This window comes from Haematobia irritans, chromosome 1 (assembly GCF_050003625.1).
Source record: "Haematobia irritans isolate KBUSLIRL chromosome 1, ASM5000362v1, whole genome shotgun sequence".
Lineage (NCBI taxonomy): Eukaryota > Metazoa > Arthropoda > Insecta > Diptera > Muscidae > Haematobia > Haematobia irritans.
Genome location: NC_134397.1, coordinates 19,310,144 through 19,334,656, shown reverse-complemented (window position 1 = coordinate 19,334,656; position 24,513 = coordinate 19,310,144). Strand labels below are relative to the sequence as shown.

The 24,513-nt window shown below is 27.0% G+C and overlaps 1 protein-coding gene across 6 annotated transcripts in view; it reads left to right on the top strand.

Moving 5' to 3' along the window:
• Positions 1–24,513, top strand: part of smash (smallish) — a 395,735-nt gene that overhangs the window by 31,960 nt on the left and 339,262 nt on the right. The window contains exon 3 of one of the 6 annotated variants that reach the window (XM_075289508.1): positions 5,214–5,328. The exons of the other annotated variants lie outside the window; for them this stretch is intronic. The gene's annotated coding sequence lies outside the window, so the exon portion shown is untranslated. The remainder of the gene's footprint in view (positions 1–5,213; positions 5,329–24,513) is intronic. 6 annotated transcript variants of the gene reach the window in all.

Here is a 24,513-nt window from a genome sequence, read left to right as displayed (position 1 = left end):
CAACAACAATGCGAAATAAAATTTGTACAAAATTTTCTGTAAAAGTAATATGTTCAGAAAATTTTCTATAGAAATAAAATTGTGACATTTTTTTATAAAAATAAAATTTTGAGAAAATTTTCTATAAAAACAAAATGTTTATAAAATTTGCTATAGAAATAAAATTTTCAGAAAATTTTCTATAAAATAAAATTTTTAGAAAACTTTCATAGAAATAAAATTTTCGTAAAATTTTCTATAGAAAATTTTTTTATAGAAATAAAAGTTTGTATAGACAAAATTTTCTATAGAAATAAAATTTTAACAAAATTTACTGTAGAAATAAATTTTTGACAAAATATTCTGTTGAAATAAAATTTTGAGAAAATTTTGTATTGTAATTAAAATTTGTTAAAAATTTCTATAAAAATAAAATTAAACAAAATTTTCTATAGAAATAAAATTTTTAGAAAACTTTCTGTAAAAGTAAAATTTTCAGAAAATTTTCTATAGAAATAAAATTTTAACAAAATTTTCTATAGAAATAAAATTTTAACAAAATTTTCTATAGAAATAAAATTTTAACAAAATTTTCTATTGAAATAAAATTTTGACAACATTTGCTGTAGAAATAAAATTTTGACAAAAATTTCAACAAACAAAAAAATTTTTTTTCTATAGATATGAAATTTTCAGAAAATTATCTATAGAAATAAAATTTTCAGAAAAATTTTCTATAGAAAAAAAAATTGAAATAATTCTATAGAAATAAAATTTTTACAAAATTTTCTGTAAAAATAATATTTTCAGAAAATTTTCTATAGAAATAAAATTGTGACAAAATTTTTTTATAAAAATAAAATTTTGAGAAAATTTTATATAAAAATAAAATTTTTATAAAATTTGCTATAGAAATAAAATTTTTAGAAAATTTTCATAAAATTTTCTATAGAAATTTTTTTTATAGAAATAAAAGTGTGTATAGACAAAATTTTCTATAGAAATAAAATTTTGTCAAAATTTTCTATAGAAATAAATTTTTGACAAAATTTTCTATAGAAATAAAATTTTAACAAAATTTTCTGTTGAAATACAATTTTGACAAAATTTTCTATTGGAATACATTTTTGACAAAATTTACTGTAGAAATAAATTTTTGACAAAATTTCCGATGAAATAAAATTTTGAGAAAATTTTCTATTGTAATTAAAATTTTTAGAAATTTCTATAAAAATAAAATTAAACAAAATTTTCTATAGAAATAAAATTTTCAGAAAATTTTCTATAGAAATAAAATTTTCAGAAAATTTTCTATAGAAATAAAATTTTAACAAAATTTTCTATATAAATACAATTTTAACAAAATTTTCTATTGAAATAAAATTTTGACAAAAATTTCAACAAACAAAAAATTTTTTTCTTTAGAATATTTTTTTGTTTGGCAGAATTTTTCAATTTTTTGGTGGATTATTTTTGGCTCGTGTGGCAACGGTGATACGTATGCAAATTGCTGCTTTTGACTATCTAAGTTTCCCTTCAATAAAATGTTCTTAGAAATTCATTTTACAAAAGTACATCGTTAATACTCAAGACTATATTTCCATTAAATTTACAATTTATTCTTAAATCAACAAACAAATAAAATAATTGAAGAATTACATTCAACATATATTTGCAATAATGAAATTCTTAGAATAGTTACCACACTATCTATCTTATCACAATTATTGTTAGGTTTATTAAAACTATCACCATAAATAATATCCACCAGTAGTTGTTCTTTACTCACGTGTCAAAATGTTTACAATGGGTTAACCCAAATTTAATGTTTATTATAATCACAAAGAAAATATTTTAGCACAGTAAACGTGACATCATTAATTTCAAAAATAAAAAGATAACCTATCACTATTTGTTTTTATTACAAATACCTTTTGAAATTTGCAATCGTCAACAAAACAAAAAGAAGAAATCACTTGTAGATCAAGGTCTGCGAGTGCATATTTTATTTATTGTACTATTCGCGTATAGATGAATAGTTTGGTGAAGGGAAAATTAGATAGTCCAAAGCAACAATTTGCATAAGTATCACGGTGTTCTCCAACGTTTGGAGAAAATTTTACCAGTTTTTTTGGAAAAAATTTGTCAAAATTTTATTTCTATAGAAAATTTTGTCAAAATTTTATTTCAATAGGAATTTTTGTCAAAATTTTATGTCTATAGAAAATTTTGTCAAAATTTTATTTCTATAGAAAATTTTGTCAAAATTTTATTTTTTTAGAAATTTTTGTCAAAATTTTATTTCTATAGACAATTTTGTCAAAATTTTATTTCTATAGAAAATTTTGTCAAAATTTTATTTCTATAGAAAATTTTGTCAAAATTTTATTTCTATAGAAAATTTTGTCAAAATTTTATTTCTATAGAAAATTTTGTCAAAATTTTATTTCTATAGAACATTTTTTATAGAAAATTTTGTCAAAATTTTATTTCTGTAGAACATTTTTTATAGAAAATTTTGTCAAAATTTTATTTCTATAGAAAATTTTGTTAAAATTTTATTTCTATAGAAAATGTTGTCAACATTATATTCCTATAGAAAATTTTGTCAAAATTTTATTTCTGTATAAAATTTTGTCAAAATTTTATTTCTATAGCAAATTTTGTCAAAATTTTATTTCTATAGAAAATTTTGTTAAAATTTTATTTTTATAGAAAATTTTGTCAAAATTTTATTTCTATAGAAAATTTTGTCAAAATTTTATTTCTCTAGAAAATTTTGTCAAATGTTTATTTCTATAGAAAATTTTGTCAAAATTTTATTTCTTTAGAAAATTTTGTCAAAATTTTATTTCTATAGAAAATTTTGTTGCTATTAAAAACTTGTGAAATACCTCTTGGTTGGAGAGGAATATTTTGCAAAATCTACCAAAACATGGAGAATTATACCAATCTACCAATTTTAGTAGAATTCTACCAACTGTGGCAACCGTGATAAGTATTGATTTTTTTTTATTATTTTTAATTAAAATAAATAAGAAATGTTTAGAGAAGGGCAGTTACAATAACTAAATTTGTACAGATTTTTGTGACAAAATCAAAGGCGATATTTGAAGTCATGTCTAATAATCTGAATAATCAGTACTTGTACAAAAGGTACGTTTATCTTACCCTGTCCAATACATACGTGTTTAGTAGAATTGGGGCTGTTTCATACTAGAGTGATAGAAAAATAGGGATTTTTGAATCTCGGTTTTTCTCGGTTCTAAAAACCCGGACTATTTTATAAAACCGGTTGATGGTGTTCTTGGAAACAAATAACCGGCATTGCTGGTTCTACCGGTTATAATAGAAAACTTTACTTTTTAATGGATTATCAGATGTTATTATCATAAAAAAATCGATGAAAACATAAATCGATCTATATATATTATTTTTAAATATGGAAACATTTTTTTTAATGCATGTGTACATTGCACCTATTTGGATTTATTTCCTTTGCCGTTTATTAAAATACTCAGATGTAATCGCAAATACAAAATCCGAAAGCTAGTTTTTGAAGTCTTGAAAACTTTGGTTCTACCGGTCCACCGAAAATGGGATTTCCACCAAAATTGACAATCGGTGTAAGAAGATAAACCGGTCCACCGGTTTTATTCCGCCGGGTTTTATAACCCATTTGTTAACTACCGGATTTTATCACTCTAGTCCTTGGGTTCATTCATTTTTTCGTAAGCAGTTTCCATGAATTAAAATATGGGTTTTTCATCAAAACCGACAATCGGTGTAAGAAGATAAACCGGCCTACCGGTTTTATTCCGCCATTTTTCAACTACCGGATTTGATCACTCTAGTCCTTGGGTTCATTCATTTTTCTGTAAGAAGTTTCCATGAATTAAAATATGGGATTCTCATTAAAACTGACAATCGGTGTAAGAAGATAAACCCGTCCACCGGTTTTATTCCACCGGGTTTCATACCCCGTTCTTCAACCATCGGTTTTGATCACTCTTGTCCTTGGTCCTTGGGTTCATTCATTTCACGTAGGCAGTTGCCATGAATTGAAATATGTGATTTTCATCAAAATTGACAATCGGTGTAAGAAGATAAACCGGTACACCGGGTTTCATAACCCGGTTTCCAACCACCGGTTTTGATCAAACATCCTTGGTCCTTGGGTTCATTCATTTCACGTAGGCAGTTGCCATGAATTGAAATATGGGATTTTCATCCAAAATTGACAATCGGCGTAAGAATATAAACCGGTCCACCGGTTTTATTCCACCGGGTTTCATACCCCGTTTTTCAACTATCGGTTTTGATCACTCTTGTCCTTGGTTTCATTCATTTCACGTAGGCAGCTGCCATGAATTGAAATATGGGATTTTCATCAAAACCGACAATCGGTGTAAGAAGATAAACCGGTCCACCGGTTTTCATACCCCGTTTTTCAACTATCGATTTGGATCACTCTTGTCCTTGGTTCTTGGGTTCATGCATTTCCCGTAGGCAGTTGCCATAAATTAAAATATGGGATTTTCATCAAAACCGAAAATCGGTGTAAGAAGATAATCCGGTTCACCGAGTTTCATACCCCGTTTTTCAACCGCCGGTTTAAATCCACCGGCTTTGATCAAGCATCCTCAGTCCTTGGGTTCATTCATTTCCCGTAAGCAGTTTCCATGAATTAAAATATGGGATTTTTTCATCAAAACAGGCAATAGGTGTAAGAAGATAAACCGGTCCACCGGTTTTATTCCACCGGGTTTCATACCCCGTTTTTCAACCACCGGTTTCAATCCACCGGTTTTGATCACTCTTGTCCTTGGTCCTTGGGTTCATCCAATGCCTATAGTTAAATTATAAATTCTGCGAATCATATTTAAATAAGCCTTTCAAAACCAGCAACATTCAATTATAGCTTCCCTATAATTTCAGGTGTTCTATGAATATATTGAAATAGTTTGTTGATGTTGGTTGAAGTATGTGCGATTTTTTTCTCACAAAATCTCTGTAACCAATTGCTAACGCTGCCTGCAGCTAAAATATTTCCATGAAATTCCTAGATATTATATGAAAAAATCTATTATTTTGTTTATGTTTTGCTTAAATTAAAAAATTGCAAAAAATATTTTTCTCTTCATAAATAAATTATGGAATTTTGTGTGTTTGTTTCACATCATTGAAATTTTGTTTAATAACTACAACATTTTTGTCTTCATCTCTCATTTCAGGTATTTCTACTTTAATGATATTTCTGTTTTTGTCATTTGGTAAGGCTGCTTTTCTTATGCCATCATCATCACCATCTTCCCATTTTCATAACCATTTTCGTATGAAATCTCAACGGTAAGTGTTTTGTCTTTAATGACTTAAAATATTTGTTATATTATATTTTGTTGTTGTTGTTGTGTTTCGTTAATGTTGGCATCAGCGAACAAAGGCAAATGTATCTTAAAAAAAAACAAAATTTTCCTTTACATTTTCACTTTTCGTTTGGAATCTTTTGCGAAGTGATAGAAAACTCACTTAACTGGTTTTGCCTATGGAAAAGCTGGCTGGGGGATTTATGTGTATGTCTGCGCGGGATTTTATTTTGTTTTTGTTTTTTTTTTTTCTGTAATATTTTTCTCGCCTAAACTTGGCGTTTTAACTAATTCAATTTCAAAACGCATGTTGGCTATTTTTTTTTTCGAAATGGATTTTTTCTTGAAGTTTCCTTCGAAAGGAGGTTTTTCGTTAGAAATCAAGGGTTTCCATAAACAGAAATCGATGGAAAATATTGTAGTTTTTAGGTAAGAAAAGCTTAGTAATAAGTGATTTTATAAGTTTTTCATTGTTCAAAGATGAGGTTTGAAAAAAAAAAATGCAGAGAATTTTGTGACGTTTTATTTTGTTTTGAAAGACTTTGAAAAAAAGCTACACAGAAAAAAGAATCATCAAAAAATTTCCAATTAAAAAGTTGAAAACTCTTTCAATTAAAAAATTAATTGATACAATTAAATGTTTAATCAAACTAAAAACATTAATTTAGTTAATCTCTATACTTCATTTGTGTATAATTTTTTCCTCTGTTTTAGTTAATTTAAATAATGTACGCCAAAAAATTATTAAAGTCCTGGAAATAATAATTCCATGAACTGAAATAGAATTTAGAGAAATATAGGGTTCACTTTTTTTTTGAGTGTAGTCAAGAGTTCTCACACCGACATCTTCGAGCCGTCAGTTATGGGAACTATATATAAGACCTTTGCGAGTAACCTCAGCTCACATGAGCATTCGAGACCACGCTGATACTTATAGTTCTAGTACTGAGACCTCCCTAAACAGAGTCATACGGACATATTATTCTCACGTAGAATAGCTAAAAAATCTCCGCCTTGTGCTGTAAACATTCACTCTTCTCTATTCAAGCTATGACTTATCCCATATTTTGTTATTTCTCCTTTTTTATATTCCCATCTTTCCTTAGCCTTAATGCAAATCTCAGAAAATGTTAAGTGTTCCCAGCCAAGTGGAAAATATGGCGAAAAGTATACTCTGGCTCTTATAATGTTACCATCATAGCCAATTTTTTCCACATGTTTCTTAGATTTATTAAATATTCCTCAAAAATAATGACCATGTTGGGAAAATTTTCCACTCTCTATGTGCTGTCGATATTCCCCCTTCTCTATATCAGCTGAGACTTTTCGTCTATTTTCTTCCTTTTTTAGTTTTTGCCATACTACTTTCCATAGTGTTACTGAAAATCTCAGAAATTTTAAAATATTCCCTGCCAAGATGTTACCATCATATCCACTTCTTTAATCAAACAATGATGTTTGCTCCCTTTTTTCTCTTATTTCAGATTTTTCCTATGCTTCTTAGATTTATTGAAAATTCTTCAAAAATTATCACCATCCCTGGTTAAATGAAAAAAATATGGAGAAAATTGCTATTCGCTTAATACTCTCTTTGTGTTGTCAACATTCATCATTCTCTATTTAAACCATAGCTTATTTTCTCTTTTCTCTTTTTATACCCACCACCATAGAATGGTGACGGGGTATAATAAGTTTGTCATTCCGTTTGTAACGCATCGAAATATCGATTTCCGACTATATAAAGTATATATATTCTTGATCAGGGAGAAATTCTAAGACGATATAAGCATGTCCGTCTGTCCGTCTGTCCGTCTGTCTGGCTGTCTGTTGTAATCACGCTACAGCATTCAATAATGGAGCTATCGTCCTGAAATTTGGCACAGAATCGTCTTTTGTCTGCGCGCAGGTCAAGTTCGAAGATGGGCTATATCGGGCCATGTTTTGGTATAGCCCCCATATAAACCGACCTCCCGATTTGGGGACTTTCGCTTATAGAAACCGTAGTTTTCATCCAATTTGCGCGAAATTGAAAATCTAGAGATATTTTGGGAGCTTGAAGAGGTGTGCCAAAAATGGTGAGTGTCGGTCCATGTTTTGGTATAGCCCCCATATAAACCGACCTCCCGATTTGGGGTCTTTCGCTTATAGAAACCGTAGTTTTCATCCAATTTGCGCGAAATTGAAAATCTAGAGGTATTTTAGGACCTTGAAGAGGTGTGCCAAAAACGGTGAGTGTCGGTCCATGTTTTGGTATAGCCCCCATATAAACCGACCTCCCGATTTGGGGTCTTTCGCTTATAGAAACCGTAGTTTTCATCCAATTTGCGCGAAATTGAAAATCTAAAGATATTTTGGGACCTTGAAGAGGTGTGCCAAAAATGGTGAGTGTCGGTCCATGTTTTGGTATAGCCCCCATATAAACCGACCTCCCGATTTGGGGTCTTTCGCTTATAGAAACCGTAGTTTTCATCCAATTTGCGCGAAATTGAAAATCTAGAGGTATTTTGGAACCTTGAAGAGGTGTGCCAAAAATGGTGAGTGTCAGTGCATGTTTTGGTATAGCCCCCATATAGACCGATCTCCCGACTTTACTTCTTGGGCTTATAGAATCCGTAGTTTTTATCCAATTTGCCTCAATTTCAAATTCTAGAGGTATTTTAGAACCATAAAGAGGTGTGCCAAAAATGGTGAGTAGCGGTCCATGTTTTGGTATAGTCCCCATATAAACCGATCTCCCGATTTTTCTTTTTGGGCTTATAGAATTCGTAGTTTTTATCCAATTTGCCTGAAATTTAGAACTAAATCCAGAATCTGATATAGTCCTCATAGGTGAAATCTTTAAATTTATCATCGGGAAGTGTCCTCAAGTCCTCAAGCCCTCCTGAAATTTCAAAGGAAACCCTAATAATTGGTTCATGGTGGTGGGTAATTAAGATTCGGCCCGGCCGAACTTACTGCTGTTTATACTTGTTTTCTATTTACTTTCCTTAGTTTTACCGAAAATCTCAGAAATGGAAATGTATTCCCAGCTTATGAAAAAAAATATGGGAAAAATTGCTATCCTATCTCTAATATCATCATGTCCACTTCTTTAATTAAACTATGACCGTTGCTCTCTTTTTTTTAGATTTCCCCTATATTTCTTAGATTTATTGAAAATCCCTAAAAAATTCTCACCATCCCTGGCTATATGAAAATTGTAAGGAGAAAATTGCCGTTATGGTGTGCAAACTCTCATTGTGTTGTCAACATATCCCCCTTCTCTATTTAAGCTCTAAGACTTATCCTCTCTTTGCTCTCTCTCGCTCCTTGGCTTCGTAATTGTTATATAAAAAGACTTTGTATGGATTTAAGTAAAAAAAAAAAACAAAAGAAAAAATTGTTGGCTGTTTCATTTTTGGTCACGTTGTTGGCTTGGCTTTGCAAACGGGCTTGTTGGCCAAACTAAGTTTCTTTAAGCGCGAATCGAACATGTGTTAATCTTAAATGGCCTTTTTATCAACGACCTGGTCGTTTCCCAGACAACCACAACAAAAAATGGTCATTGCACAAAAGTTATGTATGTTAGCGAATAACAATAAAAGGCAAAAAAAAAAAAACAATAAAATTAACAATAATGAAACCACACCGGCAAGGCAATAGAAAAACAATCTACATTCTCTCCATTTTAGGATGGTGAATAGTAGACCATAATAGTTTTTCTTTTTTATTTAAATTGTTTCATTTTTTGTTTTATTATTATAAAACTTATGATAATTTTTCTTTTGTTAGTTTATTTCACACCCCCATAAGATTTAGCCCATTCGATGGTGTCATGAATATATCTAACAATCCACCTTTTTGTTGTAAGAAAAAAGTTAACCGATAACCAGGCCAAAAATCGTGACAATTATAGTTGGTATTAAAATAAATTTCATTTTGTGTTTTTTTTTTTCGTCTTCCCGCTTTAGATAAAATTTAGAAATGCTTGCATTTTAATAGTGATTTAAATGAATTTGCTAGGGAAATGTTAGCATAAATAAAATTAAATAAGATTACGATAATAATGTCATTCGGTATTTATATGTGTGAATTTTGTTTTGTTTTAAAGGATTTTCTAAGCTTATATTCAAGTATAGAGGAGAAGTATTTAAAAACTATATGTAGATGGAGTAAGAGAGCAAATTTATTTTTGTATGTCTTAACGAACTTGAATCGAGGGTGCTCACAATAATAGAAAATGGTGGTGATTTATTCTTTAACATAGTCCCTTTCTAAGTCTATACATTTGGTCCAGTGATGCTACAACGTTTTAATTAGTATGAATTTATATAGTGAGCGTCAAATAAAGGTATACAAAAGGTTTGCCTTAGAAAAGTGTTTTAATGTGTAAAGTTTTTAATTTTAGGTTTTAGTAGATTTAAATACTTAAAAAAATAAATAAATAAATAATGAAATCGTAAATGTAAAGGCTAACATAAAAAATATTTCAGTTGTTGTTCTGTTTTAATTATTGACCTTTTGTTCATATTCTTAATTATTATAGTTTTAAAACTAAGAGAATGAGGAATATATTTTTTTTAATTCTTATGTACACTTTATTATGACGCTTATTGTATATTCTCTCCTGCAAAAAAAAAGGACTTCGTGACATCCTCGATCGTGTTTTAGTATTAGCCAGCAAGTGACTTTTTCATCAGAGAGAAGTTTTAAGTCTAATTCGCATATTTTTCTTTGCTAATTGGGGTCGGTTTTCATTCATCGATCGAGTAGGTTAGGTTAGGTGGCAGCCCGATGTATCAGGCTCACTTAGACTATTCAGTCCATTGTGATACCACATTGGTGAACGATCGAGTAATATAGCAATGTACGGCTATGCCTTTCATTTACCCTGCTCCAGGTAATCGATGTGTATACTTTGGTATGGCGCTTACTGTATGCTTACTGCAAAACAGCCTTCGTGAATCGATGACCTCCTCGATCGTGATTTAGTAGTGGCCAGCAAGTGACTTTTTGATAGGGCAGATATTTGTCGGTTTTCATTCATCGATCCTTTTAACTTCTTCAGGTAATAGATATGGGTGACATAGAATTAATACCTAATCTAATCTATAGTCGCCATCCCACAGTTGTGAACTTCTCTCTTACCACTGAGCGTGCCCGATGTTCAGCTCATAGCCTAGTACTACGAACGGCATTCCAGATTTTCGCAATCGTGATCGAAATTAGTGTGAATTTGTTCGTGTTCACGATAGGTTCATGTGACTTAGCCACGGTTGCCACTCGAGCCAAACTTAATCAAACAAAATTTGGAGAAAATTTTACCAAATTTTTATTTTATATAAAAATTTTGTAAAAATGCTATTTCTATAGAAAATTTTGTCAAAATTTTATTTCTGTAGAAAATATTATTTCTAGTAACATTTTGTCTAAATTTTATTTCTATATAAAACTTTGTCAAAATTTTATGTCTATAGAAAATTTTTTGCAAAATTTTATTTCCATAGAAAATTTTTGCAAAATTTTATTTCCATAGAAAATTTTTGCCAAATTTTATTTCTATAGGAAATTTTTACAAAATTTTATTTCTATAGAATAATTTTGTCAAAATTTTATTTCTAAAAAAAAATTTGTAAAAATTTTATTTCTATACAAAATTTTTACAAAATTTTATTTCTATAGGAAATTTTTACAAAATTTTATTTCTATAGAAAAATGTTGCCAAATTTTTATTTGTATAGAAAAATTTTGTCAAAAAATTTTTTTCTACAGAAAATTTTGTTAAAATTTTATTTCTATAGAAACTTTTGTCAACATTTTATTTCTATAGAAAATTTTGTCAAAATTTTATTTCTGTAGAAAATTTTGTCAAAATTTTATTTCTATAGAAAATTTTGTCAAAATTTTATTTCTATAGAAAATTTTTGCAAAAATTTATTTCCATAGAAAATTTTATCAAAATTTTATTTCTATAGAAAATTTTTGCAAAATTTTACTTCTATGGAAAATTTTGTCAAAATTTTATTACTATAGAAAATTTTGTCAAAATTTTATTACTATAGAAAATTTTGTCAAAATTTTATTTTTATAGAAAATTTAGAAAATTTTGTCAAAATTTTATTTCTATAGAAAATTTTGTCAAAATTTTATTTCTACAGAAAATTTTCTCAAAATTTTATTTCTATAGAAAATTTTCTCAAAATTTGTCAAAAAAAAAATGTTGTTAAAATTTTATTTCTATAGATAGGTTAGGTTATGTGGCAGCCCGATGTATCAGGCTCACTTAGACTATTCAGTCCATTGTGATACCACATTGGTGAACTTCTCTCTTATCACTGAGTGCTGCCCGATTCCATGTTAAGCTCAATGACAAGGGATCTCCTTTTTATAGCCGAGTCCGAACGGCGTTCCACATTGCACATAGAGAAGTTTTGAAATCCTCAGAAATGTCACCAGCATTACTGAGGTGGGATAATCCACCGCTGAAAAACTTTTTGGTGTTCGGTCGAAGCAGGAATCGAACCCACGACTTTGTGTATCCAAGGCGGGCATGCTAACCATTGCACCACGGTGGCTTCCTTCTATAGATAATCTCGTCAAAATTTTATTTCAATAGAAAACTTTGTCAAAATTTTATTTCTATAGAAAAATTTGTCAAAATTTTATTTCTATAGAAACTTTTTGCAAAATTGTATTTCTATAGAAAATTTTTGCAAAATTGCATTTCTATAGAAAATTCTTGCAAAACTTTATTTCTATAGAAAATTTTGTCAAAATTTTATTCTACACAAAAATTTATTTCTATAGGAAATTTGTAGGGTAAACTACACTAAATACTACTTGCTTTTCATCAATTACTGAATAACGTAACGTAAACATTTTTGTTTTTTTTTTTTAATTTTAATTTTTCCATATTTGATATTTCATTATTTTTCTTATAATCGAAAAACATAATTCATTCATTGGCTCCTCCTTTTCTGGTTTATTAATAAACACATTTTTAAAGCGTATATTGTATATTAATACAATTTCCCATACACCCATTAGAAAGTCAAGACTCTGGTTATCTCCCACTGAGATGATGGATTCTGTTTTGGGACGAGGTCGTCCATATACAAAGATGCATGAGTCAAAGTCATCAACCTTCACCTCGTCGCAATACCCCTCCAAAATTGCCCTCTTTTTATCTCTCTAATTATCGATTGGCAATGGATAGCAGCATTTTGGTTTAAATCATTCACTAGATGACGGTGAAGATGTTGTTGAAGAACAAAGGAGAAAACAAAAGCGATTTTGAAAATTTGCTGCTATTTGCCACAAATACTTATTGGAAGCTCCCTCCTAAAAACCCCCCACGTTAGCCCTCTTCACCAAACGTTGAAAAAAAAAAAAACTTTAAAGATGTGCTCGTTATTGAAGGGATTTGTTTTTATGGCAATTTCCACTGAGGTGAAGAAAGAAATGAGCAAAAATTTTAGGGGCCATTAGCGTTAGTGCGCATTATTGCTAGGCGCATGGAGAAGAGCAAATAACCAAAGAAGAATCATCAACGTTCAACTAAACCGATCGACCGACATATGTTGGAAAAATTCAAATGCGTATACACTAGACCACCATCAAAGGCCTCTAAGGAGCGAACGAGTGAGGGAAGAGAGTTACATCTGCTACTTTGGTTTTAGGTCGGATACATTTCATAGCGGTTGTATGCGAATCGGATGTCTTGTATTGCTTTCGATTGAAGGCAACAATGGTAGAGGTGAAGGACGTTGGCTTGATAGTCTTTTTTAGTTCGTTTTATTTTGAGATTTAGGGATGTCGTTTGGGAATATTAACCCAAATGTGAGTGTGAGGGAGGAACAATTTTTGAGAACAATTGTTTCACTTCAAAATCTAAAAAAAAAAATCAAAACTGATTGACCGATTAATTCCCTCTTTAGGTCTAATTTAGATATCGCATAGTTTCAATACTAAAAATGTTGACAAAATTTTCTATAGAAAAAAATTTTGACAAAATTATCTATAGAAATAAAATTTTGAGAAAATTTTGTATAAAAACAAACATGTTGACAAAATTTTCTATAAATATAAAATTTGGAGAAAATTTTCTACAGAAATAAAATTTTGACAAAAGTTTTTATCGAAATAAAATTTGGCAAAATTTTCTACCGAAATAAAATTTGAATAAAATTTGAGAAATAAAATTTTGACAAAATTTTCTATAGAAATAAAATATTGTGAAAATTTTCTAGAGAAATAAAATTTTGACTAAATTTTCTATCGAAATAAAATTTTGACAAGTTTCTACCGGAATAAAATTTGACAATATTTTCTATAGAAATGAAATTGTGGCATAATTGTCTAATAAAATAAAATTTTGACAAAATTTTCTGTAGAAATAAAATTTCGGCAAAAGTTTCTATAGAAATAAAAATTTGACAAAATTTTCTGTAGAAATAAAATTTTGGCAAAAGTTTCTATCGAAATAAAATTTGGCAAAATTTTCTATAGACATAAAATTTTGGCAAAATTTCCTACCAAAATAAAATTTTGACAAAAGTTTCTATAGAAGTAAAATTTTGACAAATTTTTCTATAGAAATAAAATTTTGACAAAATTTTCTGTAGAAATAAAATTTTGGCAAAAGTTTCTATCGAAATAAAATTTGGCAAAATTTTCTATAGACATAAAAATTTGGCAAAATTTCCTACCAAAATAAAATTTTGACAAAAGTTTCTATAGAAATAAAATTTTGACAAATTTTTCTATAGAAATAAAATTTTGACAAAATTTTCTATAAAAATAAAATTTTGACAAAATTTTTTACCGAAATAAAATTTTGAAAAAAATTTTCTACTGAAATAAAATTTTGATAGAAGTTTCTACCGAAATAAAATTTTGACAAAATTTTCTATAGAAATAAAATTTTGACAAAATGTTCTATAGAAATAAAATTTTGACAAATTTTTCTATAGAAATAAAATTTTGACAAAATTTTCTATAGATATAAAATTTTGACAACATTTTCTATAGAAATAAAATTTTGACAAGTTTTTCTATAGAAATAAAATGTTGACAAGAACTTAATTAAAATTTTGACAAAATTTCCCAAAAAAAAACATTCCGACAAAATATTCTGTAGAGGTAAATTTTTGACCAAACTTTATGAAGAAATAAATTTTTGCAAAATATTATTTTTATCGAAATGAAATTTGGCAAAATTTTCTACCGAAATAAAATTTGAAAAAATTTTCTATAGAAATAAAATTTTGATAACATTTTCTACAAAAATAAAATTTTCACAAATTTTTCTATAGAAATAAAATTTTGACAAAATTTTCTATAGAAATAAAATTTTTCTATATAAATAAAATTTTGGCAAAATTTTTTACCAAAATAAAATTTTGACAAAATTTTCTATAGAAATAACATTTTGGCAAAATTTTTTACCAAATAAAATTTTGACAAAATTTTCTATAGAAATAAAATTTTGACAAAATTTTCTATAGAAATAAAATTTTGACAAATTTTTCTATAGAAATGACATTTTGACAAAATTTTATATAGATATAAAATTTTGACAACATTTTCTATAGAAATAAAATTTTGACAAATTTTTCTATAGAAATAAAATGTTGACAAGAAATTAAATAAAATTTTGACAAAATTTTCTATAGAAATAAAACGTTGACAAAATTTTCTATAGAAATAAAATTTTGACAAAATTTTCTATAGAAATAAAATTTTGACAAAATTTTCTATAGAAATAAAATTTGGAGAAAATTTTCTACAGAAATACAATTTTGACAAAAGTTTTTATCGAAATAAAATTTGGCAAAATTTTCTACCGAAATAAAATTTGAAAAAATTTTCTATAGAAATAAAATTTTGACAAATTTTTCTATAGAAATAAAATGTTGACAAGAAATTAAATAAAATTTTGACAAAATTTTCTATAGAAATAAAACGTTGACAAAATTTTCTATAGAAATAAAATTTTGACAAAATTTTCTATAGAAATAAAATTTTGACAAAATTGTCTATAGAAATAAAATTTGGAGAAAATTTTCTACAGAAATACAATTTTGACAAAAGTTTTTATCGAAATAAAATTTGGCAAAATTTTCTACCGAAATAAAATTTGAAAAAATTTTCTATAGAAATAAAATATTGACTAAATTTTTTACCGAAATAAAATTTTGACAAAATTTTCTATAGAAATAAAATTTTGACAAAATTTTCTATAAAAATAAGATTTTGAGAAAATTTTCTATAGAAATAAAATTTTGACAAAATTTTCTATAGAAATAAAATTTTGACAAAATTTTCTATAGAAATAAAATTTTGACAAATTTTTCTATAGAAATAAAATTTGGACAAAATTTTCAATACATATAAAATTTTGACTAAAGTTTCTACCGAAACAAAATGTTGACAACATTTTCTATAGAAATAAAATTTTTAAAAATTTTTCTATAGAAATAAAATGTTGACAATAAATTAAATAAAATTTTGACAAAATTTTCTAAAGAAATAAAATTTGGAGAAAATTTTCTACAGAAATAAAATTTTGACAAAAGTTTCTATCGAAATAAAATTTGGCAAAATTTTCTACCGAAATAAAATTTGAAAAAATTTTCTATAGAAATAAAATATTGACAAAATTTTCTACCGAAATAAAACTGTGACAAAATTTTCTATAGAAATAAAATCTTGGCAAAATTTTCTACCAAAATAAAATTTTGACAAAATTTTCTGTAGAAATAAAATTTTGCCAAAATTTTCTATAGAAATAAAATTTTGACAAATTTTTCTATAGAAATAAAATTTTGACAAAATTTTCTATAGATATAAAATTTTGACAACATTTTCTATAGAAATAAAATTTTGACAAGTTTTTCTATAGAAATAAAATGTTGACAAGAACTTAAATAAAATTTTGACAAAATTTCCCAAAAAAAAAAAAAAACATTTTGACAAAATATTCTGTAGAAGTAAATTTTTGACCAAACTTTATGAAGAAATAAATTTTTGCAAAATATTATTTTTATCGAAATGAAATTTGGCAAAATTTTCTACCGAAATAAAATTTGAAAAAATTTTCTATAGAAATAAAATTTTGATAAAAGTTTCTACAAAAATAAAATTTTCACAAATTTTTCTATAGAAATAAAATTTTGACAAAATTTTCTATAAAAATAAAATTTTGACAAAAATTTCTACCGAAATAAAATTTTGAAAAAAATTTCTACCGAAATAAAATTTTGATAAAAGTTTCTACCGAAATAAAATTTGACAAAATTTTCTATAGAAATAAAATTTTGACAACATTTTCTGTAGACATAAAATGTTGACAAAATTTCCCAAAAGAAAAACATTTTGACAAAATATTCTGTAAAAATAAATTTTGAACAAAACTTTCTGAAGAAGTAAATTTCTGCAATATAATATTTTTTTGGTAGTTTTTGATAAGATCTTCTACGAAAACTCTGCGATTTCCTCCCTATTTATGGCATCCCTATTTATGATACTGAGCTCTTTACTTTTCAGTTCAGTGGATCTGAGTAGAGTATCTTGCATACAATGAGTTTTGGGTTGTTGTTGCGAACGCAATAAAGGTATTCCATGTTTGAAAACAAATTTGTGAAGGTGTGTATCTGGTTGGTGTTGTCGTCGGCTGGTCCGTTTGTCAGTCCTATCGTTCAACCATTTCTCCTCCCTCTCCCTCCCCTCCAACATTTGTATATGCGTCTGATAAGTCTTCTCTTGAAATGTGGATATGTTCTCTGATGTTATTGAATGGATTTTGCTCTGGCTTAAAACCGAGAAAATACTCACAAAAAATCATCTGCTTAACATGACAAACCTTCCATCCACTCAAGTTTGCCATGAGAGAAGCAACAAATGGTCTTCTTGTTGTTGTTGTTCAGTAACAACAAAAGCAGCACATTGAATTTTACCAGGTTTTGCTGTCGTTTGTTGAGTTGTGCAGTGAAAATTATGCGCAAATGCCACATGAAAATTTTCGCAAAACAGATTGAATTACAAAATAATAAAAAAAAAACAAACTAACGGACGGATGGATGGATTGTTAGGTTGGATGGATATACAAGTAACGCATCATAGCAGACCGTAATAATATCATATGCGATATACGTAGTAGGGAACAGGCCTTTACAATCGTCGCTTAGCTCTGATGTTGATCTCCAGTATGTGTGGAAATATTTGAAATTCCACCATCACCACCTCCTTCACTCCTGGTCTTGATTGATGGAGTATTGGAGTCAATATCATTTTTTTTACTTCTTTGTTTATGCCATTGTGAGTGTGTGTGACGCTTTCAGATCATCTTACTCTTGGCATCATCATATCATCACCAGTGTAATCGTCACTTTGGAATTTGTGACCATTTGGTGATATATGAAGGGTTAAATTTCTTATTTTGTGGAAACATTACACATAACCACAATCACCACCTTCGCTTCGGCTTTGGAAGGTCATTCTTGAGTAAATTAATGAAAGTGTAGCTGAGAGTCTTTGGATCGCAGATCACCCGTTGGGGGATTTGGAAAGCCCTTAATAATTGATTAGACCACCATCACCACCGGATCTGAAAAGCAATCATGCGTGAATCATCAAAACCAAAGAGAAAAGAGAGAGGAAGAAATACCATATCGAAGGGACACAACAGGTGGTCAAACACGGAAATGCTAAAATATGAAACTGACATCCGTTGCAGAGGGCAATTTTAGAAGCATTTTTTTAGTTTTTTTATTGGGAATCAGTAGAAGAGAGTTGAAAGAAGATTAGTTTGAATTTTTATTTTTTTAATTCAAACATATACCCATGGTAGTAATAAGAGCTAAGAAACTAAACGGGGGCGGAGCGATAACAACTTAGCTTATAAAAAATACCAAAGGCGAGTTTTTTTCAGCATAGTCTTTAGCGTTTTTACACCTAATTCAAAAATGTCCTCTGTATTAGCCATGATCTGTTCATTGCATCCAGAGAAGGAATATGAACACCTCCCAGAGCAAAATGTTATTTTTGGAAGGTGAATGTTTGTCGCAACTATGTTATTTTCTCGGACATTATGTACCATACTTCGACAATAATATTACGTTTGGCGAGAAAACAAAATTTTTGCGTAAAATTTAATTTTCATCCCATACGTTTTGTCAAAATTTTATTTCCATAGAAAATTTTGTCAAAATGTTATTTCTATAGAAGATTTAATCAAAACTTTATTTTTTTTTTGAAATTTAATCAAAATTTTATTTCTATAGAAAATTTATCAAAATTTTATTTCTATAGAAAATTTTATCAAATTTTTTTCTATAGAAAATTTTGGTAAAATTTTATTTTAATAGAATATTTTGTCAAAATTTTATGCCTATAGAAAATTTTGTCAAAATTTTATTTCTATAGAAAATTTTATCAAAATTTTCTTTCTAAAGAAAAATTTGTCTAATTTTTTTTCTATAGAAAATTTTGATAACATTTTATTTCCATAGAATATTTAGTCAAAATTTTATTTCCATACAAAATTTTGTCAAAATTTTATTTCCATACAAAATTTTTTCAAAATATTATTTCTATAAAAAATTTTGTCAAAATTTACTTCTATCGAAAATTTTGTCTAAATTTTATTTCTATAGAAAATTTTGTCAAAATTTAATTTCTATAGAAAATTTTGTCAAAATTTACTTCTATAGAAAATTTTGTCAACATTTTATTTCTATAGAAAATTTTGTCAAAATTTTATATCTATAGAGAACTTCTATAGAAAATTTTGCCAAAATTTTATTTCTATAGAAAATTTGTTAAAATTTTATTTCTATAGAAAATTTCGTAAAAAAATTATTTCTATAGAAAATTTTGGTACATTTTTTTCCATGAAAATTTTGGTAAAGTTTTTTTCTATAAGAAATTTTGGTAAAATTTTTTTTCCATAGTATATTTTGTCAAAATTTTATTTCTATAGAGAATTTTGTCAAAATTTTATTTCTGTAGAAAATTTTGTCAAAATTTTATATCTATAGAGAATTTTGTCAAAATTTTATTTCTATAGAAAATTTTTTCAAAATTTTATTTATATAGAAAATTTTGTCAAAATTTAATTTCTATAGAAAATTTTGTCAAAATTAACTTCTATAGAAACTTTTGTCTAAATTTTATTTTTATAAAAAATTTTGTCAAAATTTAATTTCTATAGAAAATTTTGTAAAAAATGTATTTCTATAGAAATTTTTGGTAAATTTTTTTCCATGAACATTTTGGTAAAGTTTTTTTCTATAGGAAATTTTGGTAAAATTTTATTTCCATAGAATATTTTGTCAAATAAAATTTTGTCAAAATTTTATTTCTATAGAAAATTTTGTCAAAAAGTTGTATGGAAATAACAACTTTTTTACAAAATTTTTTTTTCTATAGAAAATTTTGTCAAAATTTTATTTCTATGAAAAATTTTGTCAAAATTCTATTTCTATAGAGAATTTTGCCACAATTTTATTTCTATAGAAAATTTTGTCAAAATTTTATTTCTATAGAAAATTTTGTCAAAATTCTATTTCTATAGAGAATTTTGCCAAAATTTTATTTCTGTAGAAAATATTGTCAACATTTTATATCTATAGAGAATTTTGTCAAAATTGTATGTTTATAGAAAATTTTGTTAAAATTTTATTTCTATAGAAAATTTTGTCAAAATTTTATTTCAATAGCAAACTTTAACAAAATTTTATTTTATTTCTATAGAAAATTTTGTCAAAATTCTATTTCTATAGAGAATTTTGTCAAAATTTTATTTCTATAGAAAATTTTGTCAAAATTTTATATCTATAGAGAATTTCTATAGAAAATTTTGCCAAAATTTTATTTCTATAGAAAATTTGTTAAAATTTTCTTTCTATAGAAAATTTTGTAAAAAATTTATTTCTATAGAAAATTTTGGTAAATTTTTTTCCATGAAAATTTTGATAAAGTTTTTTTCTATAGGAAATTTTGGAAAAATTTTATTTCCATATAATATTTTGTCAAATAAAATTTTGGCAAAATTTTATTTCTATAGAAAATTTTGTCAAAATTTTATTTCCATACAACTTTTTTACAAAATTTTATTTCTATAGAAAATTTTGTCAAAATTTTATTTCTATGAAAAATTTTGTCAAAATTCTATTTCTATAGAGAATTTTGCCAAAATTTTATTTCTATAGAAAATTTTGCCAAAATTTTATTTCTATAGAAAATTTTGTCAAAATTTTATTTCTATAGAAAATTTTGTCAAAATTCTATTTCTATAGAGAATTTTGTCAAAATTTTATTTCTGTAGAAAATTTTGTCAAAATTGTATATCTATAGAGAATTTTGTCAAAATTGTATGTTTATAGAAAAAATTCTATGAAAAATTTTGTCAAAATGGTATGTTTATAGAAAATTTTGTTAAAATTTTATTCCTATAGAAAATTTTGTCAAAATTGTAGCATAAAAGTAAATTTCATTAAAATTAAGCCCACGAAATGTTTTCATAAAGATAAAGAAAATTTTCGTTAATGGTACGAATTGTGTCATTGTTTAACAGAAAATTCGTTATAATAACGAAAAATTTCCTTATAGTTACGAATTTGTTACGATGGCTTAATTTTAATGTGTGTGAAGATAAATACGAATTTGAAATTTGCAGCAAAAACTTAGCCGAGACACAAACCAACGCCAAAAATATTTTTCAACTTCGAATTTAGGATTTCAAATTCAAATTTGGATTTTTAGTATTTGGCTTATTATCCAAAAACTAAGCCGCGTGCGTTATAGAGACTAGGTTCAGCTTTCATACCCACAAAAGTCTTCATTAGAAAAGTATTTGTGAAAAGCGCATGTTGGAAAATACTTTCTCAACAAATTTTTACAATGGAGCCCACTATGCCAAAACTAAGCCGCGTGCGGTATAGAGTTTATGTTCATTGGAAAGGGTTTGAGCTCAGCTTCCATAATCATAAAAGTCTTCATTAGAAAAGTATTTGTGAAAAGCGCAAATTTGAAAATAAAATTTTCCTCAAATTTTTACAACGGTCCCACTGTGCCAAAACTAAGCCGCGGGCGGTATGGAGACTAGGTTCATTGGAAAGGGCTTGAGCTCAGCTCAGCACGCGCACAAAAGTCTTCATTAGAAAAGTATTTGTGAAAAGCATAAATTGGAAAATACCTTTTCAACAAATTTTTACAACGGAGCCCACTGTGCCAATACAAGCCAAATATTAAAAATTCAAGAATTTAAAAAAGTAAATTCGTATTTAAAGTGATGGTTTGTGGCTCGGCTAAGTTTTTGCTGCAAAATTCGAATTTATTTTCACACACATTTAATTTTAATGATACATTTTGAATTGAAATTAAATATTAAAAAAATAATAATTAATCAAAAAAAAAACAAAATAATTAATAAATAAATAAAAAATTTAATCCATAAATTATTTTTTTAATAGCCATGGGTGATTGAAACTACATATTTCAATTTCAATATTAATTAAAATAAATTTGTTTTTTTTTCTGTGTACTATACGATATTCAATTTTTCTGGCGATATTCTTAGGATGTTTTTTTGTTTATTCAAAGAATGTTACGAGACAGTGTAAGTAGGCACAGGGTGTTAATAAATTCTAATTGAATATTTCTATGGGATTTTTTTGTTGTTGAAATATTTAACAGTTTAGCTTTTACTTTAGAAAAGAAATGGTAACAAAATTCTTTGAGAGACTTGTAGTTTCTTCTTAATCAATTGACACCTTGCTAACTGTGTAAAGCGATCTCCAATGGCTTCCTAAAAACCCTCGTCACATTCCATTTGCTAGCTACCTTAGATTAGTTTTGTAAACATCGTCGTTGTTATTGAGACTTGCACTTGGCACTCTGGCAAACCAGATCGTTAGCCACATTGCATCAGATGACTGGCCCCCTCCAGAGGATAATGGAATGCTCTGAACAAACATCATTATAATGGCATATTTTGTCAAACTTGCAAAAATGTTAACGCTTTGGCTATAATGATATGGTTGGATGGATCGATCTATGGTAGACTAGGTGGTGTTTTTTTTTTAGTTTTGGTTAAACATGAGATCTATGATCAGCATATTGACAATATCATTGGTTTTTGTTTTTCTTATAAAGGCAGCAACACCACTTATAATGGTCTTTAGCTGACATCTCTGTAGTTAAAACCGTGGTGGTGGTGCTGGTGCACTTCATTGAGATGATGATTTTATAGAGACAACAGCGAACAAGAGCTTTTTTGGAACCAAACTCCATAGATGGCAGATGGTAGATGATAGTAACGCTGATGATGATGACGATGATGTGTTTGCGCCTATGTCTATGAGGGTTCAATGACTCCACCAATCCACCAATTTAGCTCGTTTTCCAATCTTTCCACTTTTGTTTGTCAATTTGAGAGTTGTTGTCAATTTAGCTTCAACACAATCGTTGGCATTGTTTTAACGATGATCACACTCTGGCTGGGATCACTATCATCATGATTATTATTATGTTAATAATATGCTTAATTTTGTGATTTTGTATTTCAAGATTCCCCCTGTTTTTATATATACAAAAAAAAAAAAAACTCCATCACTAATGATTGTTGTATCATATATCGAGCTTATCGAGCAAGTGTTTCACGTCTGTCTGTCCTGTCCGTTCTTCCTATTGGAGTTTTTTTTTCTTTTATTTTATTGCTACACTTTAATGATCAGTTTGGAGAATCGAATCAAATCGAATCACTTTCAATACAAAATTCGATGCACTTGGATTCGATGAAATCGAAACCATACGAAAATTACTAGGAATTTTTGTGGAGTGGGTTTAAGAAAAATAAAACAAAAATTGGAAGAGGAGGATGAGGCTATTTCCTTTCATTTCCCATTGCCACTTTAAAAAGTTAACTTCACAATCACTATCTCCACCATACCCCTTAAGATCTTGACATTGTGAAGTGAGTGAGAGAGAGAGCTACAAGATTGTTGAAGCAGGGATGGAAAATGCAGTACTATAGTACTTTTTCAGTACCGTTGTACCCCAGCGAATGATTTGGTACCTTTTTTGTGTAGACATTTTTGAGGCGATATCAGATTTATGGTACAATAGTTTTGACAAAATATTTTAATATTTTGAAAAAGGCTTTAACAAACTTATTTGTTAATAGTCTTTTACACATTTGGCAAAACACAAGTTCATGCGGGAAGAAAATTTCGATTTTGTAAAAGCCATAGTCAAAAACACGATTTTATTGACTTTCAAGAATATTTTAATCGAAAAAAAAAAAACTTTAGATAATTTTGTCAAAATTTTATTTCTATAGAAAATTTGACAAAATTTTATTTCTATAGAAAATTTGACAAAATTTTATTTCTATAGAAAATTTTGTCAAAATTTTATTTCTATAGAAAACTTTGCCAAAATTTTATTTCTATAGAAAATTTTGTCAAAATTTTATTTCTATAGAAAATTTTGTCAAAATTTTATTTCTATAGAAAATTTTGTCCAAATTTTATTTCTATAGAAAACTTTGTCAAAATTTTATTTCTATAGAAAATTTTGTCAAAATTTTATTTCTATAGAACATTTTGTCAGAATTTTATATTGATAGAAAATGTTATTAAAATTTTATTACTAAGAAAATTTTGTCACAACTTTATTTCTATAGATTTTTTTTTAACGGAAAATTTTGTTTCTATAGAAAGTTTTGTTAATTTTTTCTAGATTATTTTGTCAAAATTTTATTTGTAGTTTGTCAAAATTTTATTTCTATAGAAAATTTTGTCAAAATTTTATTTCTATAGAAAATTTTGTCAAAATTTTATTTCTATAGAAAATTTTGTCAAAATTTTATTTCTGTAGAAAATTTTGCCAAAATTTTATTTGTGTAGAAAATTTTGCCAAAATTTTATTTTTATAGAAAATTTTGTCAAAATTTTATGTCTATGGAAATTTTTGTCACAATGTTATTTCAGATGAAAATTATGTAAAAATTATATTTCTATAGAAAATCTTGTCAAAATTTTATTTCTATAGAAAATTTTTTCAAAATTTTACTTCTATAGAAAATTTTATCGAAATATTATTTCTGTAGAAAATGTTGTCACATGTTTTTCTATAGAAAATTTTGTCAAAATTTTTTCTATAGAAAATTTTGTCAAATTTTTTT